General features: G+C 35.2%; 1 protein-coding gene across 4 annotated transcripts in view; it reads left to right on the forward strand.

Moving 5' to 3' along the window:
• The first annotated feature begins 1,319 nt into the window (after positions 1-1,319).
• LOC116306585 (melanocyte-stimulating hormone receptor) overlaps positions 1,320-21,862 on the forward strand; it is a 31,109-nt gene continuing 10,566 nt past the window's right edge. Inside the window, exons 1-2 of one of the 4 annotated variants that reach the window (XM_031716663.2) lie at positions 1,320-1,395; positions 7,349-7,502. The gene's annotated coding sequence lies outside the window, so the exon portion shown is untranslated. Of the gene's footprint in view, positions 1,396-7,348; positions 7,503-15,396; positions 15,463-19,019; positions 19,202-19,248; positions 19,548-21,862 lie in introns of those variants that run through there. The other 3 variants (XM_031716665.2, XM_031716661.2, XM_031716660.2) reach the window with 3 other exon arrangements.

Raw genomic sequence — 21,862 nt, forward strand, 5'->3', positions numbered from 1 at the left:
ACATATAACACTAATAAAATTACGATAAAATTTGGTTTTAGGAGCTGATAAAAATTGATAACAGCTAAATATTAAAGTGAATATCCAGAGTGAGAGAAGGTTTAGCATAAAATAATTTTTTTGCGACGGCAATAATGCAAATTGTACCGATTTCGCGCGTGTGGGAAAGGCGTTTTGCTTTATTACATTTATAAGTCCACGAAGAGTACTGAGTAAATCAGCTTAAAGTTTCGTGCAATGGTGAACTTTTTTAACATCAGTTAAGCAATCTCGATCCTGCATGGTTTAAAACGTTGCTTGCGGGAAACGATAACTGACAGTCTTTTTGAATTTCTCGGCAGCCCACACTTCAATTTGATCTCAGATTTCAGATTTTAGATTTCAGATCTCCGAACGACATCGTTTTTTTCGAAATAGGCTTGTTTCCGTGGCAACTACAACCTATACTGCAATCACTCTAAAATGGAACACACTACTATTCAACATAATATCATTTACGTCCGCGATTTTTTGATACCAGAGTCAACAAAAACCGCGCAAAAGATTTTATTATTTACTGCTGTTTTTGATTTGCAATTATTTTAAAGATGTAAACTTTCGCGTTTTTAAAGGTTGCGAGTGAGACTAATGATCAATTTCCCTGACATATTTATGATTAAGAACTGGTTCTTTAAACATCTCATCAACGAGCCAAATCCAGTCAACATATCCGTTTGGATTTACCTTCATTTTTCAATATATTTATTAACAACGGAAACACTTCATTTGGAGAAAACAAGAAATGTTTAAAATATAAAATATAATGAAATTTTGGCTAGTAAAGGATCTTTGAGAAAGAAAAGATATCATCATCATCTTCTTCATCATCATCATCCTCACCACCATCACCATCCTCACCATCATCACCACCATCATCACCATCATCATCACCACCATCTGCACCATCACCATCACCATATGAATATGACAAATATGAATACTAATATGCTGCCACGTAAGGATTAAAGAAAAAGTCTCTTTCTAAAACTGAATGGTTTGGGAATATGCATTGATCTTATATTATAGCTAGTGTTCTCATCCGTAATCATGTCCATGACTAACAACTGATTGTCCGGTGATATATGACAAGACATAGAGTCTAATTGCCTACACTAACCTCTGTTATCTCTACAATTCTTCATTACCGTGGTGTTTGATAGCTGTGACGGGTATCATGATTACAAAAGGAAACATGTTATGCCCTTAAGGGATATTCTATCACAATCTGACATATCATAGTTAAGCCTATGTGAGCTAAAATCTAAACAACCATTGTTTGATATGGTATACACAGCGTACCAGATTGATTCTCGGGGGCTGCTCTGCTGTAACATCGCTCATTTTCACCAAAACAAGGTACATTTCTGATTTTGTTTCTGTTTTAGCCGTATCCTTTCATATTTGAGAACAAATAGCAATCCTGAAAAACAGAGAAAATTTGCGAGTCAAGAACACGCGCGTATATTACTCGCGATAGTCTAAAACCGTTTCCTAAAACGAGTCAGGCAATTTAGAATATAACAGAGGATTCTGAAACGAATCGGAGAAAATTAATTTCAACTGGAAAGGGATAGTTGTCTTTTCCTTTGGCTAAACCCGAATTTATTACAATTATAATTATTTTTCACTCAGCTTTTTCTTTCTTTCTTTCTTTCTTCTCTTTGTTTTTTTTTTTGTTTTTTTCGTTTTTTTTGTTTTTGTTTTTTTTTTTCGTGGAAAATCTTTGATCTAGGTGTGAAACGAGAAACTTTAGTTCATAGAAACAAATTGCTTCAATTTTCCTCTTTGCTTGCTCTAAATTTCTTGTTTCTTTTTTCCCTTGCTACCTTCTCTATCATTACCTTAATATTGACTACGCAATCCTCAGTACCACTCTGAGTGTTCCACTTATCGCCTAGGCCTTTTATACTACTACGGTTGCTCGTATAGAACGTCTGTTGCTCGCTAAGCCCCGTTTACACTGACGATTTTTGCGGCGAATTTTGCTGCGATTTTTGTTGCAATTTTCGGAAACATAAAATCGTTTGTCTCATCCTTCAAAAGAGACATTCGTCTAGGAAAATCTTGGTATCCTGAATAAAACTTTACAAGTAAATTCTTTACCATTATTTATTATGGACAGGATCGCCGAAAAAATCACAGCAAAAATCGCCGCAAAAATTGCTAGGCTTTAGACAGATTGGTGGTTGCGAAACGCTAGAAGCAATTTCCTCGGGCGGGAAATATATAGTCTGATTTTCTATGTGTGGTTTTGATTTGTCAGGTTCATAAAGGCTATCTGATCTATTCGGTTTGTAAGATAAATCATTTATACTAATAACAAAATAGAGATTAAACAGATAGATACAGAGATATAAATACTGACATGATGATGTGATGTTGCAGTCACAAAATTGTCTTACCCAGGAAATTGTTCGTCTGTACATGTCTGTCTGTCTATCCCTCTCTTGGCTCTCTTTCTCTCTCTTCGTCACGCCTCCTATTTAGCTCGGTCGTGGTCGGTTCGTGATAGGGTGATCGGACGGTCGATAGAGCAAATGGATCGGGCGATCTTTCTATACTTTTTTTACACGATTATAACAGTTTTTATTTTTAAAATCAACTTTCAGTGTAAAATACTATTGCGCAATGTTCTACTTTTTCTGATGTTCTTGATAAAATGAAACTTAATTAGTTATAGAAATTTAATGACAAAGATTTCATCTTGAGAAAAAAAGTCGCTTAAGTACCTGAAGTGAGATTTACCTTGCTTGAGGCGATTCCCAACCACTAAGCCGGCTTATATCTATCTAAGAGCCTCTTGTACATAAGCTTCTCTCGTTCAATAAAAACGAGTATTCCAACTAAACTAATTAGCGAGAAAAAACTTGCGAAAAAAAAGCACTGATATTAATAAAGGTTGCGTTTGAAAAACTTAAATTTCTCGTTTAGGATATATGGTAAGTTGCATATTCTTTGTTATCGGAATGAGCTTTTGTCAGGTGTTTTTAAATTAAGTAAAACACAAAAATAATTGCCTAGCTTGAAAGAGCATGTCAAAAACAGTAAAACTGTCAGTGACGTTCCAAAAGAATAGGTTCAAAACTATCGAAGATATGAAGTGTTAAAAGCGTGCATTTTGTAGCAAAACCTTTGCTGGAAGCAAGAGATGCCTCCAATGAAGGTTTTCTTATAAAATTCCTACTTTCGAAAAAAAATATGTCCTTGCAATTATATGATTTTAAACTTCTTTCCTTCAAACTTCTCAGTTTTAATTAATACACCTTTTTAAACATGATTGATTTATAATTATATACATATTTATATACATTCTAACTATTATTATTTTCTTTTATTTCGATTTATTAGGAGCTATATTTTTAAGATCCGGTTATGATATTTTTGGGGATTTTTCTGGAGAGTTTTTGGATTTCTGTAAAGGCATTGAGACTTCGTAATTCCTATAAGAACTGCTATGATAATATTATTATTATTAATTAGTTCCAGAAATGGTAATTACTCTTCTGTCTTTGTGCGTTTTGGTATTACAGAGTGATAAAACTGAGCTTATATATTGGTGGCTATTCTTATAAGTAAATCACTAATGAGCTTATTGCTCTCTATCAAAGGGGTTAAGGGGAAATGCGGTCGCCAGACTTTGATTTGTAAAGAATAAGTAATTTGTCTAGTCATAAAAATATGTAATCGTAATCCTTGTGTCGCATCCGTGACTATATGATATAAGATAGTAAAATCGTGGTAAAAGCTTCTATAATTCCACGAGGATTTTGAAACCCCAATAGAATACAGTGACAAGTATTTGACACGACATCTTACATTCTTTTTGTTATGTTTGTTTTTATTTCAAAGTTATAGTGCTTTGAAAAATATTTCAAAGTACTAGAACTTTGAAATGGGTGCGGTCGTATTTGATGGGGGTATCAAACTGCTGCACGTAATACAAATAAGAAATCCTGGTTGGTCGATGACCTAATGAATAATTAATGAGTATAAGATATACATTTCTTTCTTCTTTCAATTCTTTCTTTCATATCACCTGTTTGTCATTTCATCATTGTTGCTCTCTTTATTTTCTCTTTTTTCTTTTCTCTCTCTCCTCTCTATTTATTAATTTTTTATTTCCTTTTTCTTTCTTGCTTTCTTTCTTCTTGTTTTTTAACTTTTTTCTTTTTTCTTTTTTCCCTTTTTCGCGTCCTTTCTTCTTCTTCTCCTTCTTCTCCTTCTTCTTTTACTTTCTTTTTTCTTTTCCCCCGTCGCTGTACGTTCGTTTTTTTTCCCTTCTCCTGTGCTTCGAAGCCTCGCCTTCTAGCTCTCCGGTTTTACTCCCTTCAAAAAAAATGTGTAACTGTACATGTAGTCGGGCATAAACTAAGGCCCCGTCCACACGTATCCGCAAATTTTTGTATCCGAAATTTCTTTTTTCGGATACGGGTTGCGTCCACACGTGTCCGCAAATTTTACGAAAACGGATACGCATGGACGGTGAAAACGATTCGAATACGATGCGTGTGGACGCGAACATTTTCGTGTCCGCAAAAAATAATTTGCGGATACAAAAATTTCCGGATACGTGTGGACGGGGCCTAAAGGACGTTTCGGTTATGATACTATGGACCCCTCTCAGTAAGGATCGGATTCTATGGCAGGCAGAATATTTAATGTATGCAAAGGATCACTGAAACAAATGACAGTATACAACCATAGTTAAATCCAATATATTTTTATTTTTATTTGATAAATTGAATGTCTTTAGTGAATAATTCAATTTTAAGAATGAGTGCAAAAACCGAGTCACACACAAAGGTTTTAGTACAAGGCTACGTGCTAAATTAAATTTATTCTTTTCTCCTTTTACGAATCATTGAACATTTATAATGCACGAAGCATCGCATTGAGATCTTTGTACGTGACAAGCGAAGCATGTTTCGGAATTGGACTATTGAAAGATAATGGTTGAAATTCTTCACAATAAGCCTTACCAAATTCACGTGAACGTTAACGCCTTAAATTAACATCTGGTAAATGTTATCATTAAAAATAACATGAGAAAATTTAGTGGACACGTTTTTTAGAAGTCATGTTTCCTACCTCGCTACACATGATTCCGATTTAACGGAACTTTCACTTGTTTGTTATGTTAATAATGAATGCACTTTTATATATGAAGAAGAAAAAAAGCCAGAAAGAAAGAAAGAAAGAAAAAAAGAAAAAATCACAATAAAAGATAAATAATCCTAAAGTTATTTATTTATTGTTTAACCAAAAAGAACTATTCAAATCTAAAAGCTAAGATCAGCTTTGTGTCGAAAATGCGAGAAATCGAGAATAGGGCGGCTTCGATGTGATACTAGCTTTTTTATGATTTCATTAGAATTATTTTTATGATTTCATTAGAATTATTTTTATGATTTCATATAAAATTTCTGTGCTTTTGACACTCAGTTCAGTGACTAAATAGGCAACCATTGGTCATAGAGCGTGTGTGCAACTTACGTGCAAATATTGATGTAAACAAACAAATTATACCGATTGCCCTCTGGTCTACTGAAGGAGTGCAGATTTCATTCAGGAGATCATATATTTCTTTTAGAATGACTAGAATATCGTTAAGGGATTGCTCTCTTTTAATCTCTTTATCCAATTTGAAGAAAGTTGGATTTTTTTTTTCCTTTTTTTTTCTTTTTCTTTTTTTTTTTCTTTTTTTCTTTTTTTCTTTTTTTAATTTTTTTTATTCAAATTTCGTATCTAAATTACCTGGCTTTACATCAACTGATTTTAATCTACGAGGATAACAGAGTTCTTGTGTTTGTCCATGGCCAAAAACTGGCCATTCTAATAGGGCGTCAGAATCGGGGTGTTAGGATGAATCACGCTCCATGGAAATTTTAAAATTAAGGCTCTCGGAAATGCGATTCCTAGTGTCGCGGTTTTAAAAGGTAATTGCGATTTGCTGCATTAAAAACATATCAAAGAAAGCTTTAACTCATAACAGAAAGTCATTTTAAGCTAAAAACGTGCAGGAGCTACTAGCTGTATGCCGTTTTATTCTTCACGACTTGTAGTCTATTGACTCAATCAATTTGATTCTATTCCATTTGAAAAAATCAGTAGCGAAAATTTAATGACATCGGAAATTCGAAAACGCATGAACTGAAGGACAGAGAGAAAGGATCGCACGGACTGCCAAAGAAGCTTATGGGGATTTCTTGTGAGTTTTATGTCTCCTTTTTCACTATTTTTCTTTCGATTTTGTGTTGCAAGGAAAAATAGGCAGTGAAAGTGCAACGTGTTTAGGAATTATTTTCATGCTGGAAAGAGCTAATCTGTTCTGCCCTCTGCCCTCTCCCAATTCTTTCAAAATATCTTTTTCGAATATTTTCCATCGCAAATATTGAATTTATGGTTGCCAAAGCGACCAGGTTTTAGCCTATTTTCAATATACATGTATATTGGCTTGTTATTAACGTGTTGTTTTATAATAAACTGCCATCCTGTTAATTTTCACCCGTTTTCAAGCAACAAAAACCGCTCTCACATAAACGTTTTTCGTGTGTTTAACCTCATTAAGCCTTTCTGCCGTCTTAACAACGCATTTTTTTAAATTTTTTTTTGCGACGCGCTCTGCTTTTTCGCTTAAAAAAAACGAATAAAAATAAATAGAACAAAATAAAATAAAAGCTCTACAGCAGAATGAAAATTAGGCGTTACAATTCTAGGCTTCTAAACCCGAATTCATCATTTTATTTATTTATCAGCGAACGGAAAAACACTGACGCCTTAGCTTCCTTTAAAATGCAAAGCCCAGATAATAGACAATCAGCCTTAGGGCTCTTTCCTTGCAAAATAATCTAAGCATAAGGGTTGTTCGAGACCATTGTACTATAACTTCTCAATTCTTTTCTTTTAGCATAGTAGGATTAAGATATCGTACTGGATTCTCTCCAGGGTAAATCAAACTGAAGCAAGTTAATTCAAAACTGAGCACCTTACAAAACAGACTTAATTTTTCTTTCTTTCTTTCTTTTTTAATTAATTAATTAATTTAGGTGCAAACTGCTGTTCAAATATTTAATATCGACTTAGCAATAAACCTCTGGGCATTTTGATCAACGGTTCCGGCGACGTTTCATATCTTTCAATATGGCAAAACGCGTTCAAAATATCTAAATTATTTCAATGTGGTTTCAGTATCCTGAGTAAATCAATTTAGCGGTGTTGTATATTTGAATTTTATTAATGCCATTAATATTTAATTATGAATTCTATAGTGATTCACATCACCTGTCCATTCATTTTGTCTGTACTACAGTAATTACCCCTGTCGTCAATCTACTTGGAGACAAATCTCAAGGAGCTAATAGCTACCAAGTTGTCGTAATCTGACAAGGCTAAGGATATCAACCACGAAAAATCGTTTTTTTCGACGTTTTAAAAACTGGAGGTACAACCTGGATATAAATAGGGTATGTATATAGGAAATCAAAAGGTATGAATGATAAATTTCTGTTGGTTTTCTTCTTCTTCTTCTTCTTCTTTTTTCTCTCTCTTTCTCTCTCTCTCTCTCTCTCTCTTTCTCTCATTATCTCTCTCTTTCTCTCTCTCTCTTTTCATTTCATCAAGATTGCTTCACCAGTAATAAGTCAATCACTAGTGAAGCTATTCAATCAATCAGTTGATAAAGGGATTTTTCCTAACGGCTTGAAACTTGCGAAAGTTACGCCAATTCATAAAGCTAATGACAAAGATGATTTGAATAATTACCGTCCCATTTCGGTCTTACCTACTATTGCTAAGATTTTCGAGAGAATAGTTTTTAACCAGTTATATGAGTATCTAAACTCAAATAATTTACTTTCTCAAAAGCAGTCGGGATTTAGACCGCTTCATTCGACTACTACTGCACTCCTAGAAGCCACAACGGAGTGGCTTACCAATATGGATGAAGGTAAATTGAACTGTGTCACTTTCCTAGATTTTAAAAAAGCTTTTGACACAGTAAATCACTCCATACTTCTCCACAAATTATACTATTATGGGATTGCAGAAGAGTCGATAAAGTGTTTCAAATCTTACCTCACAGATCGTAGTCAGAGATGCTACATAAACCATACCTTATCTAGCTCTAGAACACTCGATTGCGGCATCCCTCAAGGCTCAATCCTTGGGCCATTATTATTTATTATTTACATAAACGATCTGCCAAATAGTGTCAAATTTTCAAATGCTAGAATGTATGCTGATGACACAAGTCTCACCACTTGTGGCACATCACAAAAGACTCTATTTGACGAGGTGAACGCTGATATTTCCAATATTCATAACTGGTTGAAAGCTAACAAACTTAGCTTAAATTCAGCTAAAACAGAGCACATGTTTATTGCTTCTGACGATAAATTGAAAAAAATTACCTCCGAACCACACATATATTTAAATAGCAAACCAATTACTAGAGTCTCTACAGCAAAAACTCTGGGTGTTGTGATTGACGAACGGGTGTCTTGGGTTGCTCATATTGATTACATTTGTAAAAAAATATCCTCTGGATTGAGTGGCATAAGACGAGTCCGCGATTACATCCCCTTGGAGACAGCTATTACCATATATGAGGCTCTCGTTTTACCTTGGTTTGACTATTGTGACGTGGTATGGGATAATTTACCAGTAACGTCTGCTGAAAGATTGCAAAAAATGCAAAATAGAGCTGCAAGAATAATAACAAAAAGCAGCTACGATGTCAGATCTAGTGATATTTTAACTTCTTTAGGCTGGAAAAGCTTACAAAGAAGAAGAAAGGAGCATAAAGCAATAATGATGTTTAAGACTTTAAATGCACTTGCACCAAAATCTGTAAGGGAACTCTTTTATTTTCAAGAAAATACCTACGATTTTCGTGGTAGAGAGAAGTGCTTAAAGTTACCGAAACCCAGCACTGAGTTTTTAAAAAGAGCTCTCTCTTATGACGGTGCAAAAGTGTGGAACTCGTTACCCCAAAGTGTCAGACTGTCCAATAATTTAAAATCTTTTAAGAGGAATCTTTCGTCTGTTGGTCCTTAACACTTTAATTACTATAATAGTTTTGGGGGGTAGATGAGAATTTATTTCATAAATCTGTCTATATATTCTTAACGTTATTATTAATTTTTTATATATATTACCTATGAACTCGGTTTTCATGAAAACCAATTTGTACATTGATGAAATTTCCCGAGATTAAATAAAAGACATCTCTCTCTCTCTCTCTCTCTCTCTCTCTCTCTCTCTCTCTCTCTCTCTCTCTTTCTCTCTCTTTCTCTCTCTCTTTCTCTCCTTCCTTTTCTCTTCCTGTCCTTTCTTCCTTTTTGTTTCTCTCTTTTGTTTTTTCTTCTCTCTCTCTCTCTCTCTCTCTCTCTCTTTCTCTCTTTTGTCTTTTCTTTTGTCTTTAATTGTTTCTATATTTTTTCTTCTTTGAATCATCATAAGTTTTCATTCAAAATTGCAGTCACTAACATGCTCTCAACTTCTCTCTTACATACCTCTGAGTCATTCAATTAACCTCCCTGGGTTCAATTCTCAATTAAGACGTATTTTCCTTCGCTCTCAAACCTCCTACTTGAGTTTCATTTATTAACATTTGATTTACGATCAATCGTTTCGACAGGAATACCTTTAACGCCTTTGTTTTAGATATAAGTGAAATTTATACCAGACAATTCCATCTAGTATGCATTGTTTTTTCTTCTTCTGGCTTAACCTCAACAAACATACGGTTTTAAGAGATATATATGTATTTATTTGCACAATTCAAACCCAAGCCATTCTGTCAAGTTTTATCATGTCATGGATATTTTATTAACTATCCGATTTTGACATCTCTAAACTTTTCGCGCCAAAATTATTGTCAAGCGCTGAGCTAGAAAGGACTTTTGCTGCCATGTCTCTCACCCCGTTGATAAAGCCTTTCACCTCCCTGGCTTTATCAAGTATTGAAGTGGTTATTCGCAGGATTAACTAGAAAAGCCGAAAAAGGCTTTTAGCAAAATCGAAATCATCTGACAAAGTAAAGATGAGTAAACACTCATCAAATGCAATTTAATGAAATAATATAACAACAACAAATTATTTTGAAAGTGTACATATATGGTTTTTGACGTCATCGCTTTTTCGATCAAGATAACTTTTCATGTTTATCTAAAAACACGATCTAAAAGACAAAGTTTGATAGAATCGAAGTTAATCGTTGTAAATGAGAGCGTATATTTCACTCTAGTATTTCAAAATGATATTTGTATTGAAAAAAAAAATTTATATAATATGACCCGTATCTGTCGGGCCGTACGGGAAAATATTCGACTCTCGGTCATTTGTACAGACCTCGCTGCGCTCGGTACGTACGGCATCACCTCGAGCCAAATATTTTCCCGTACGGCCCTCCCACTCATTCAACAAGCACATATAACTGAGCTTTCTTGATGAAAAAGTGCCATTCGTTTTTGACGGTTACATCTAAAAAGGAGCTACATATGTTAAAAACAGATTAATAAACTATCTAAGTGGAGACCTCGAGGGCAAACACTATGCCATGCCTTTAAAATTGCTATGCTTAAGACGTTTTAGATGGCAATCGACTCTCCTCACAATTCTCTCTAATGCAAGGCTAACATGGGAAGACAAAAAAGCTACAAATTCCATTCCAAAAAATGTGATTTCTTTTGTGTTCTCATGTTAGCCTCCCTTTCGAGATAATCTTGAGGAAGGTCCTTTATTTTTTCTTGCATTCGTGTCAGTTAAATGATTGATATTGTTTCTATAAACCGGTAGTACTGCAATTTGTCCTCACAACTGCCGCGCGCAACTGCTTACGGCACGTTTTAGCTGCCACGTACAGTCGTAAGGAAGTCGTACAGTCAATTTACACAAAGCAATTCCTGTTGTGAAAATATCGCGCGCGACAATTGTGAGGGAAAATCGTACCGTGTAAATCGGCCTTTATGCTTTGGTGCGCATACATGCCGACCTTCTCATTTGTTTTCAAACGATTTCCTTTTATTTTCAAAAAGCAACAAGATAGGTAACATTTGTGCTTCTATTTTAAACGTCTTCATTCGCCATAGGACTACCAACACATATTCGTATGGGTAAAGCAATCCTTAAATATAAGAGGTGGTGCCAAAGTCGCCGAGGTATCTCCTCTTCAGTCTATTACAATCTGGATTCCGGCTGCAAATTTTTAAGGAGCCACAAAGTACATCATTCTCTGTCTACGTGTCATGACTTTGTTCAAAATTTTATTTTTATTTATTTTTATTTTTTTCGCATTATACTTGCGGCATACTTTTAATTTATGGTAGGACTCTTATACTTACTTATCTTTATTTCACAAAAACAGATCTGTCCAATAATGTTTTACTATTTCGGCCGTAGCAACGAGTCATTCCCTAGAATATTATTTCTTTCCTTGATAGTTTCGAATGAGAAGACACATGAACTCAAAAAAGAATTTTATTCTCAAGAGAATGACAAGTGGTTTGTAATGGGAAAACATTCTTATTACGCCCAAGGCAAAAAAGATTATTGATGCGGACTCACACGAGCGACTCAAACAAATTACGAAAAGGCAAAAGAGATTTGCATGAATCGTACTCAGGCATAGACGTTACTAGCTATATCCGAAAACTATAAGAGGAAAGTATTCTATGTATAAAGCCCTATGCTTCGATTTTAAGGCTTCGAGTAATTGATTATGAAATACACAGCTTTCAAATGGACTCTATCCCAAAGGATTGGTGAGTGTCAAACTTATGCAGCAACACTGCTGTAATTGCGGTGCTGATTAGTGATAACCATTGCATTTTTCTCTCTCTCTCTCTTTCTTTCTTTCTTTCTTTCTTTTTATACTTATAATTTATACACATAAACCGCGTGATTGGTGTCTCTCAGGATTTTACCTGAAACTATTTCATTAACATCGTTTATCTAATATTATAATGAAATTCTGAGGACGTGTGAATAATTTTCGACATTAATCCAACCAAGATCTTATCGATCCATAACAATAATTTAACTCGTTTGTTAGATTTGAATCAAGATCATCCATTTCCATCATCAATATATATTCAAGTGATTCACAGAAAATTCTATTCGATATATAGTATGTACCCTAGTATAAACTTATAGCAGCATAATAAAGTATCAAAAAAAACTAACGAAAACAAGCCCCTGTTGGCAGGGTACACTGGGATACCTGGAGGACCTGGAGTACCTGGTTTCAAAATGCATGGAGGATTTAGTTGGTTGAGCTTCCAAAACTACTGATAAAGTAGATATTGCATGACATTGAAATATGTGATGTGATTGCTGGAAAGGTTGCACATCTAGAGAAGTAATGTAAAGAAATGAAATTTTGACCGCATTAAGGAATATATTTACATTAGTAGCAAATTTCGAACGACAGTGTTGAAAGCCGTTTGTAGGCAGAGCATTTATGCCATACTCATGAAAGCCATCGCATCGAACAGCTCAATCTGGAAATCCAATTCCAGTTCCGGTCCGGATTTTGGCATACGTAATTATGTCGCGCCCATAAACGTACACTGATTCGCACAAAAATTGTAAAGCTCGCTTTAAAATCAAAATGCTTTAAAGCGTAAATACAGGCTAATATTTGCTCAAGGTCTCTTTCATGATTGCTTTACATTTTATAATTTATCGATATTTTTTAATGGATCACCATCTTTTTGAAGAAAAATTAAAGGAGATCATAACGCTTCGAACGGCAAAGATCAAACCCTGGAATGTGCGTAGCAAATTATTTATTTTGCTAATTCTTAAATCAAATAGAATCTGAAAATAAATATTGCTATGTACCTCATGTTCCTTTGTGAGTAGACTTTGAAGCCAAAACAGTTAAATACATTAATATTGGCAATAAGAATATCTATATTGTCAAGTTCAAGAGAATAACGAGTCATGCCGAATGGATTCGTTTACTATCGCTTATCGTAATTCTGACTCTGGAAACCCTCAGTTCTCCTCATCGATCTTCGCTCGTTCTTGCAGAAAATACTGTTCGAGTAGATGAATCATGAAGAGTTAACCAAAACAAGCTAGTTGCTCATGAAGTTCATTAAAAATCCTTAGAAATCATCGCTTGGGAATCATCGCTTTCTTCTCGGCTTGAAATCCTTGTTTACGAAATTGATAGATAAATATTTCTAGTTCGGCTGTCTTGAATTACGGCGGTCAACGAAATAGAGCATGCGTAGACAAAAACCTCTGCCACATGATCTGCTAGCTCCGCCCTCTCTTAGTCCGTTGACAGCATAGTGACTTTGATTGACATCTGTTATATGGATGTGAAACCCAGAGCAGATACCCGAAAAGGTCTCCTGGGTAAGTTCCTGAAGACCCCTGGGTACTATTGCGCAACTTGTTCAATTTGTGGAGCAGGAATCAGAAAAAAAAGCATTTTATAGCTGGTATACCACAGGTATCCCAGCAAAAAGGGATTCAAAGTAAACATAGCAAAGTTTTACTCGTTGCGTAGACTCGGTGTGTAGACTCTCCACTCTAGCGTGGACTTATAGCAGCATAATAAAGTAACAAAAAAAACTCTCTCCGCTTGCAACTTACCCTCGGGCATCGATATAATATCCTTTAAATAATCTTTTTCGCTCGAAACTCGAGTCGTACAGATACTCTAGCCATGGGCTATTCATATCAAAGATAAGAATATTAGACTCTAGTGCCGCGGTGTTGACTATTGATATTTTCACTAAATGAAAGATGTTGATAAAAAGATATTAAACCATTAAATGGGGAACAGATTTCTTTTTCTTGTCGTTTCCCATGAACTATTTTTAGATCGATTGCGTACTATATATTTTTAGCTAATCAAAGATATATATGGAGATTTCCACTTACGTCATTGTTTGTATTTTGCTTTATTTGCATAAATCGATTGTTTTTGTTGTTGTTTTTTTTTGTTTTTGTTTTTTTGTCATATGCGAGTAGAGTTTTTAGTTGGTTCTCTCCTATGCTTCTCCTTATTCTAACAACTCATGTGTCCTCTGAAAAGTCATTTTGAATAGTTTATCTTCTATAGAGAGACCTTGATATTTTGGTATGTGTGTGTTTTTTTAATGATTAATTTAACCAGAACCATACTTCCAGACATCGAGTGCTGAACCGTCGTATGGACTTACGGCTACGCTGGAGATTTCGGCACCAACACCGCTATCCCGGGAGGAATTACAAACTGATCAGAAAGCTCGGCAGAAGCCTGAGGAAGAGGTTAATCTGCCCCTAGACCGTAGATGATTAGCCCCTTGCTATGACCAGCAGACCTGATATTTCGACTGCGTTGCCGAGGCATTATTATCCATTTTCTCTCTATTCCATGTGGGAAGCGTTTTGCAAAGCAAAAACCGTACATTTCTCACTTACTTTTAAGATCAAACTATGGATTTATTGCTAAACAGGCAACAGACTATGACTAGCCAAGCCGGACAATTTCTAATTAAAAATTGTTTAAACGGCATAGGACGTTGGTACAAAAAAATGGCCTTCGTAGCATGGATGACATGCGCACTAGATGCCGTGATCATAGATTCACAAAGCTATTCACAAAGTCATGACGTCACATTTTAAAATTCTGTTTTAGGATTTAAATGACATTATTAAAAACTACTTTTTTTTAAGATATGGCGTGTAATTTCCGAGCGATAGAGAGAAAAAACGGTTCTAGTACTGTAAACAAAAATTATGAAAAAGTGAACAATTTGTAAAATCAGTAGTAGAGAAATAATAGGCTTGCACTACGTGTCATTCTCTTAAGAAAAGGATACTTTGTTTGAGTTGTATCAATGTTCGTGTGTCTTCTCATGCGCAACCCTTAAAAATAAAAATAATACTCATTCAAGGTAATGACATCTAAAATGGGAGAACATTACGTCTAAACTGAATGGCTCCTATTCAGTGAAGTGCCACAGAAGAGGTCTAAAATCCCTCATGAATGTCACTTCTCAGACCTTTTATTGCCTTCACCAGACTAAATCGTCAAGAAGGCTGTTCAAAATATCTTTTTTTAAAGGCGAAAAGACGTGAAAGGTTTTTGTATTGTTTTAATAGTATCCCCTCATTTCAAAATATTTTGATATTTAATAATCAATGACTTCAAGCCACACCGGCATGTCTGGTTTAAAAGAGCAGCCCCTTAAAATCTCCAACCATGTTGGTTGTCCGATAATTATCAACTACATTCGGCCAATCTGATAAAGGCATTATCGATAAACCTTATAGCCCGTGGTAAATGCTAAAAACACCTGGCTTTTTGTGGGCTCGGTGTTGTGATTGTTGCGGGGCAGACAAGATAAGACTTTGGATGCAAAGCTAGAGCTGTTTGCTAGCAAGATCGTCTTACTTTTCGGCTTTCTTTCCAAAGTACAGGTATAGTAGCAAACAAGCTTTCTCTAAAATATCATATAATGATTATCATATCATTGACTATTAATATTTATTGTTGCGCGCTTCTCTAAACTTTCCTGCACAGTTTGATAAGGGAGTTTACATGTGCATTGCAAGGAGTAAGCGATACACCTTTATTCTGAAATAATGCCCGATCATTTTATCAATACCCCGACACAATGAATTGCCATCGAACATGTCAGGGATCGAATATTAGCACTAGTGTATCGAATATTAATGGTCTTTACTGAATTTGCTTGATTGACCACGAAACTATGGCTCCGAATAGAGGTTGTTCTCGATGTGTTTGTGTATTTACTGTATTTTATAAAGTTCATTATGAAATCAATGTTATTAATCTCGCGTTCTGATTGGTTGTAAGCTCCCACACAGCACGCGCGCGCACTTTCACTTGTCTGTGTCATTCCTATCTAAAATATCGGTTATTGTAATTTGTATTTTATAAAAGAAATAAAAAAATTGTTTGCTGTGCTGTGTGGAGTTATAAAACCCTTGGAGATTGGCAGAACACTCGAACTGTTACGCGTCGTGCTTCTCCTAACACTTCTCTCGTGTTTTGCCAAAGTCTGCATGCTTTATAACTCCACACAGCACGCGCGCGCGCTTTAAAATATCTTCAACCTCGATTTGGAGACATTGTTTTAGTAGACACCCAAGCGAATTAGTAGAAAATGATCAATTGGTTTGATTCAGATCGATATTGGATTGGAATTTAGTGTGTGAAATTTGGGAAAACAATTTTTGAGACAGAAATAGAAAAATCCTCGACTTAACCAACTCTACACTCATGTGATGCCGAGTCCAGGAACCGAACGTGATATCGCATGGATGAAAGCTGCCAGTTATTGAGTGAGGTAGCCCTCTTTATTCCCAAAATAAACTCAGTCTGTTCCATTTCCGGAAACTAAGAAAGTAAAAAAGGCGTCCGATCCGTACGATTAATGGCTCAGTAAAGTTAAGAATATTTTTGTATATTGAAGAATTTCTACTTTATTTAGTATCATTTGTGACAGAATCTTTGCAACAGCGTCGCGCATACTAGTTTAATCCTGGCCAGTGGATCAAGATCCAAGTGTTCAGTAAAGTTAAGAATATTTTTGTATATTGAAGAATTTCTACCTTATTTAGTATCATTTGTGACAGGATCTTTGCAACTACGTCGCGCATACTAGTTTCATCCTGGCCAGTGGATCAAGATCCGAGTGGTCAGTAAAGTTAAGAATATTTTTGTATATTAAAGAAATTTTACTTTATTTAGTATCATTTGTGACAGAATCTTTGCAACTACGTCGCGCATACTAGTTTTATCTTGGCCAGTGGATCAAGATCCAAGTGTTCAGTAAAGTTAAGAATATTTTTGTATATTGAAGAATTTCTACTTTATTTAGAGCATCATTTGAGACAGAATCCAAGTGTTCAGTAAAGTTAAGAATATTTTTGTATATTGAAGAATTTCTACTTTATTTAGTATCATTTGTGACAGAATCTTTGCATCTACGTCGCGCATACTAGATTCATCCTGGCCAGTGCATTGCTTTAAACCTCTGAAACATCTGCCAATAAGCAGGATTTTAAAACGGGAACATTTTAATTATCAAAACTCATTAGATTCTTTTATAAGAATCCTATTAACTAACTCACTACAAAACAAAGCCTCCACACTTTGTTTAGAAATGAAATTGGTTCCTGTTAATACGATTGAATCGGCTGCGAGCAAAATGCCTAAGTTAATAGATATTATCTATGGTGTAAAGGAAGCCTTCTAAGTCATTCATTTCCTTTCCAAATTGATGTAGGTATAATTGATTTTTAACTAGCCTACAATGAGAATTTATGAGGACGTGACATGAATTTAAGAGTAAAATAAATATGATATAATATAATAAAGCAAAAACAGGTGGCTGGTTATTAAGGAAATAAGTCGTGCAAATGTTGTTATTAGATATTTTCCGTTTTGCTTGATGTTCACCCTATAGGTGGTTTGTAATCATTCCTAAAGGAATAAAAGTGGCAGTCGTGTTGGATGATGCTCACTATAGGTGGTTTGTAATCATTCCTAAGGGAATAAAAGTGGCAGCCATGTTGGATGGTGTTCACTATAGGTGGTTTGTAATCATTCCTAAAGGAATAAAAGTGGCAGCCATGTTGGATGATGCTCACTATAGGTGGTTTGTAATCATTCCTAAGGGAATAAGAATGGCAGCCATGTTGGATTTTGTTCACTAAGGATGGTTTGTAATCATTCCTAAGGGAATAAAAATGGCAGCCATGTTGGATGGTGTTCACCATAGGTGGTTTGTAATCATTCCTAAAGGAATAAAAGTGGCAGCCATGTTGGATGATGCTTACTATAGGTGGTTTGTAATCATTCCTAAGGGAATAAGAATGGCAGCCATGTTGGATTGTGTTCACTATAGGTGGTTTGTAATCATTCCTAAGAGAAAAAGAATGGCAGCCATGTTGGATGATGCTTACTATAGGTGGTTTGTAATCATTCCTAAGGGAATAAGAATGGCAGCCATGTTGGATTGTGTTCACTATAGGTGGTTTGTAATCATTCCTAAGAGAAAAAGAATGGCAGCCATGTTGGATTGTGTTCACTATAGGTGGTTTGTAATCATTCCTAAGGGAATAAGAATGGCAGCCATGTTGGATTGTGTTCACTATAGGTGGTTTGTAATCGGGGCGGCACGTGATGGTGCAAAGCCTCAGTATAGACAGTGACAGTGTTAAGAAGTATTAATTCTCTAAGGTTCAACCTAATTGAAACAATGGATGACAAGACGGTCTTCTTTGATGATTAGGTTCGGCTCATGTGAAGTTCGACGTTTGACCCAAACCTTCCGTGTTTTTTTTTTCAAATGATAAACAAAGCCCGAAGTATTTTTTTAGTAACTGGTTTAGAATCAATGTATCTGCGTGCGCACATTTTAATGGGCCCACAGCTCATCATCAATTCATTTCACATCGCCCCAAGCTCATTGTTTTTGATCTTTTCAGTTGCAAACTGAAAAGCTAATTAATTATTATCTAATGATCTTTGATAATTTTTACCGTTTAAAAGATAATTAGTCAAGATATTGTCTAGAATCGGGATAACGTGACTCTTAGCAACAATGCTATGAAAATCTTAATTACACTTAGATGAAAACGATACAAAACAGAATCTGAACCCAATGTTCTATCCAAATCAATTCTCATCCGACAAAGTTTGACGCCTGCTTGTATACAAAGACCATCCAAAATGACAAATTTCTGGTACAAGATAGCAAAGTTGAAATTTTTATGCCAAATTTAATGTCAAACCCGGTCAAGATGATTATCACTTCAGGAAAATACGTGCTTGTTCTCATACAGCCAGATCACGTAACGCTAAAAAATGGCCCAAGGTCGGGAAACTGGCTATAACAATTGAACTAACAAAACTAACCCTTTAAATTTTGCGAACGATAAATTTATGGATGTTGCGATAATTGTGAGAATTATTTTGTCAATATTTATTTATGTAAGTCTCTAATTAGGCAGGTTTTTCGAGTCGCTTGCCTTGATACCAACAAGATCATCCTCCAACGCCTGCACAATTAAAATTAGATCAGTTTTAATTTAGTATGGCGTTAAGCGACAAGTAGGTTTATCACACATACAGGACCTCTTGGTTGGTATCAGCTTAAGATGCATAGCCTGCGGATAAATTTTCGAGGTAAGTAAGCGAAGATACGAAGTGTGCACCATTATTTCTAGGGCCCTATGGACCATTTTCGTCATTTTCGAGTGATCTGAAATAATCCCTTCTCTCGAGGGTAAAGACGTTTAATCTACACTTCAGAAAAGCTTCAGGCTGTAGTCACGATGACCCTCTTAGGGAGTTGTGAACGCACAAACTGCATTCTAGGTTCACAGATCAATTAACCCCGAATTTATGAATGAATTTCCTTCCGTGACCGCAACCCCTTCGAGTCCTTCGCCTAAAAGGTGGGTTCGTACCACATCTGGGTTTGAAAGATTCTTTTTGTGGCATCTGTGTTTCATTGTGTACGTCTGTGAAGGTAATATTTTAGTACTATTCAATGTCATTTAATTGAAACAATAAGGAAAGACAGAGGAAGAGCCTTCTTAGACGCCGACAAAACTAAAAGTATGGCTTTCTCGACCTCTACAGAATGTTCATGCACAACGAGTCCATGCTACGGTTCGCACTGAAGTATTAAATAACAGTTAAGTTTTTTTTCCTTAAAAAATTAAAATCAAATAGATATAGCTGTAATACCAATTACCTTCAAAAGAATGATCTTACCAGCAAATTACATTTTTATCGACCATTTATAAATTAAAATCTTAAGGGGGCTCAGTTTAGATTTCTTTAAAGGCACAAGCAACAGAAACTCATTACATCGAAATAGTTTAACATAGATAGATATCGAGTGTATTTCATATTTAGGTTTTGGTTGTAAATATTCTGAAAACTTCAGAAATTATCCACATAGCCTCGGGTCCATAGTTTTCGGTTTTAAAATTTCATGTCTTGATTTTCTTTCATGGTGTCATCAAAATGTGTAACTTCTGTACATACATGTGTACGTGTACTGATAGATGAAATATCCATTTTTTTCAGTGGCAGAAATGATTAAAAAAAAAACGAACAGAAAATCCCTAAAACTTTAATTAAGGAAACTGCTTTAACAAGAAGTTCATTTGAATATTAGTCTCCGATAAACTTCGGCGCGATTGAATCAGTGAATCGACAATCAAATATCACCGACAACCGGTAAATTTAACCGTATAAGCAAATAGAACTCTCCAAGCCCAGAGATTAATGAATCGAGGAAAGCTAGATTAGAAAAGTTCCTACGGATGTATTTATAGCGATAGAAAATTTTTTCGAGCTTTTCATTTAACCTATGACCATAAACTAGAAAAAAAGAAATTTTTTTCAAGGCTCCCTGCTGATATAACTTTAGTGGACACTTCTCAGTTCAGCTTACAATAGATAAAAGATAGAGAAGGATCAATGCAAGAATTTGAAGGTGAGTTGATTTGATTATGCATAACCCTATGCGAGTTTTTCACAATTAGACTTCAAAGATAAATAGAAATCTCTCGAATCTAAGAAATAGAAATTAGTCCCTATAAAGTCATTGTCGTCGCGAAGTTTCTTAGCCAGACTTTGGAGGTCGTTGGGTCATGGCGTAAGAATCGCTTCTATCTTAAGGTGAGTATTAGCTTGATTTAAAAAGGCTTTTTTTTGATTTCGTGACTGAAGTCGGAAGTTTCACCGGTTTTTTTCCCCATTCAATGTAATAGAGAAATGATAAGTAACTATAGCTTCCTTTATTTTCCGGATCAATCCGCAAAGCTTTGAAATCAAGCGCGTGTTGGGAACTACAATGGTAGCAAGCGGTTTAAATTACGAAGGTTTTGCGTACAAAATCGCTCAGATTTACTTTCAGAAAACCGGTTAGTTGAGAAAGGAAATCGTTAGTCTGAGAGCGCATAGTTTTTATTCTTCCAAAACATGTTCCCTCTCAGACTTCGTTAATAATCATTAATTTATCACCGTAAGACAATCAACTTCTTGAAGTAGGCAATGCATCAAGTAAAATAGACGAATTTCAGTTATTTTTATACTGATTTAATGAGGGAAAAAAAACACTCTTATTTATATTGGTTTATATCTACTCCTAAATTAACGTCATAAAAATGTGAAATGCATCCGAAAGATGGCTGAAGACTTAAACAAGCTTACGCGCGCGAAAAAATAATTTTGTCATCCAAACGCAGGAACATTCTTTTATTTTCATTTAGTTCCAATTTATTTAACTGTATTTTTCAAGCTTTGAATCTGAATTTCCCTCTTTCGGTAAGTGTCGAAAGATCGTCTTATTAACAGCTGTTGGTTATTGGTTTCAATCAGGGCGATATCTTAATAAGATTCCTTTATACCGTGTAAGAAAAGATCTCTTAAACACAACTATATAAGGCTAGTCTCGGCTGTGGTGATGTTCAAGGATCACCACCAACGGAACCACCAATTAACTTCCTCAATATCTCAAAATCAATAGAATTTTCTCGGCTAAAAGGAATAGAACTAAAAGAAATTTAAACGATCTTTATCTGACTTACTTTTTTTCGGAATTACTAAACGTAAATTAGACAATTTGCCAGACAAATCGGTTCGGGAAGTCGTAAATGTACGGTGAATTGCCGGCTTATGGAATTATTTTTTGAGAAAGCACCGGCCGTCTTTTCCTCGGATCGGAAATCTTTATGGTTTTATTTTTATCGAGAGATATGGCGTTGACAACAAAGAGATAAAACTAAACCTGTTAAAATACGTTGTGTGACATCGCGAAAAACCAAGGTT

The sequence above is a fragment of the Actinia tenebrosa genome, unplaced genomic scaffold (genome assembly GCF_029948245.1).
Source record: "Actinia tenebrosa isolate PJP-AT-01 unplaced genomic scaffold, QUT_ActTen_1.0 PGA_scaffold10__47_contigs__length_13832649, whole genome shotgun sequence".
Taxonomy (NCBI): Eukaryota; Metazoa; Cnidaria; class Anthozoa; order Actiniaria; family Actiniidae; genus Actinia; species Actinia tenebrosa.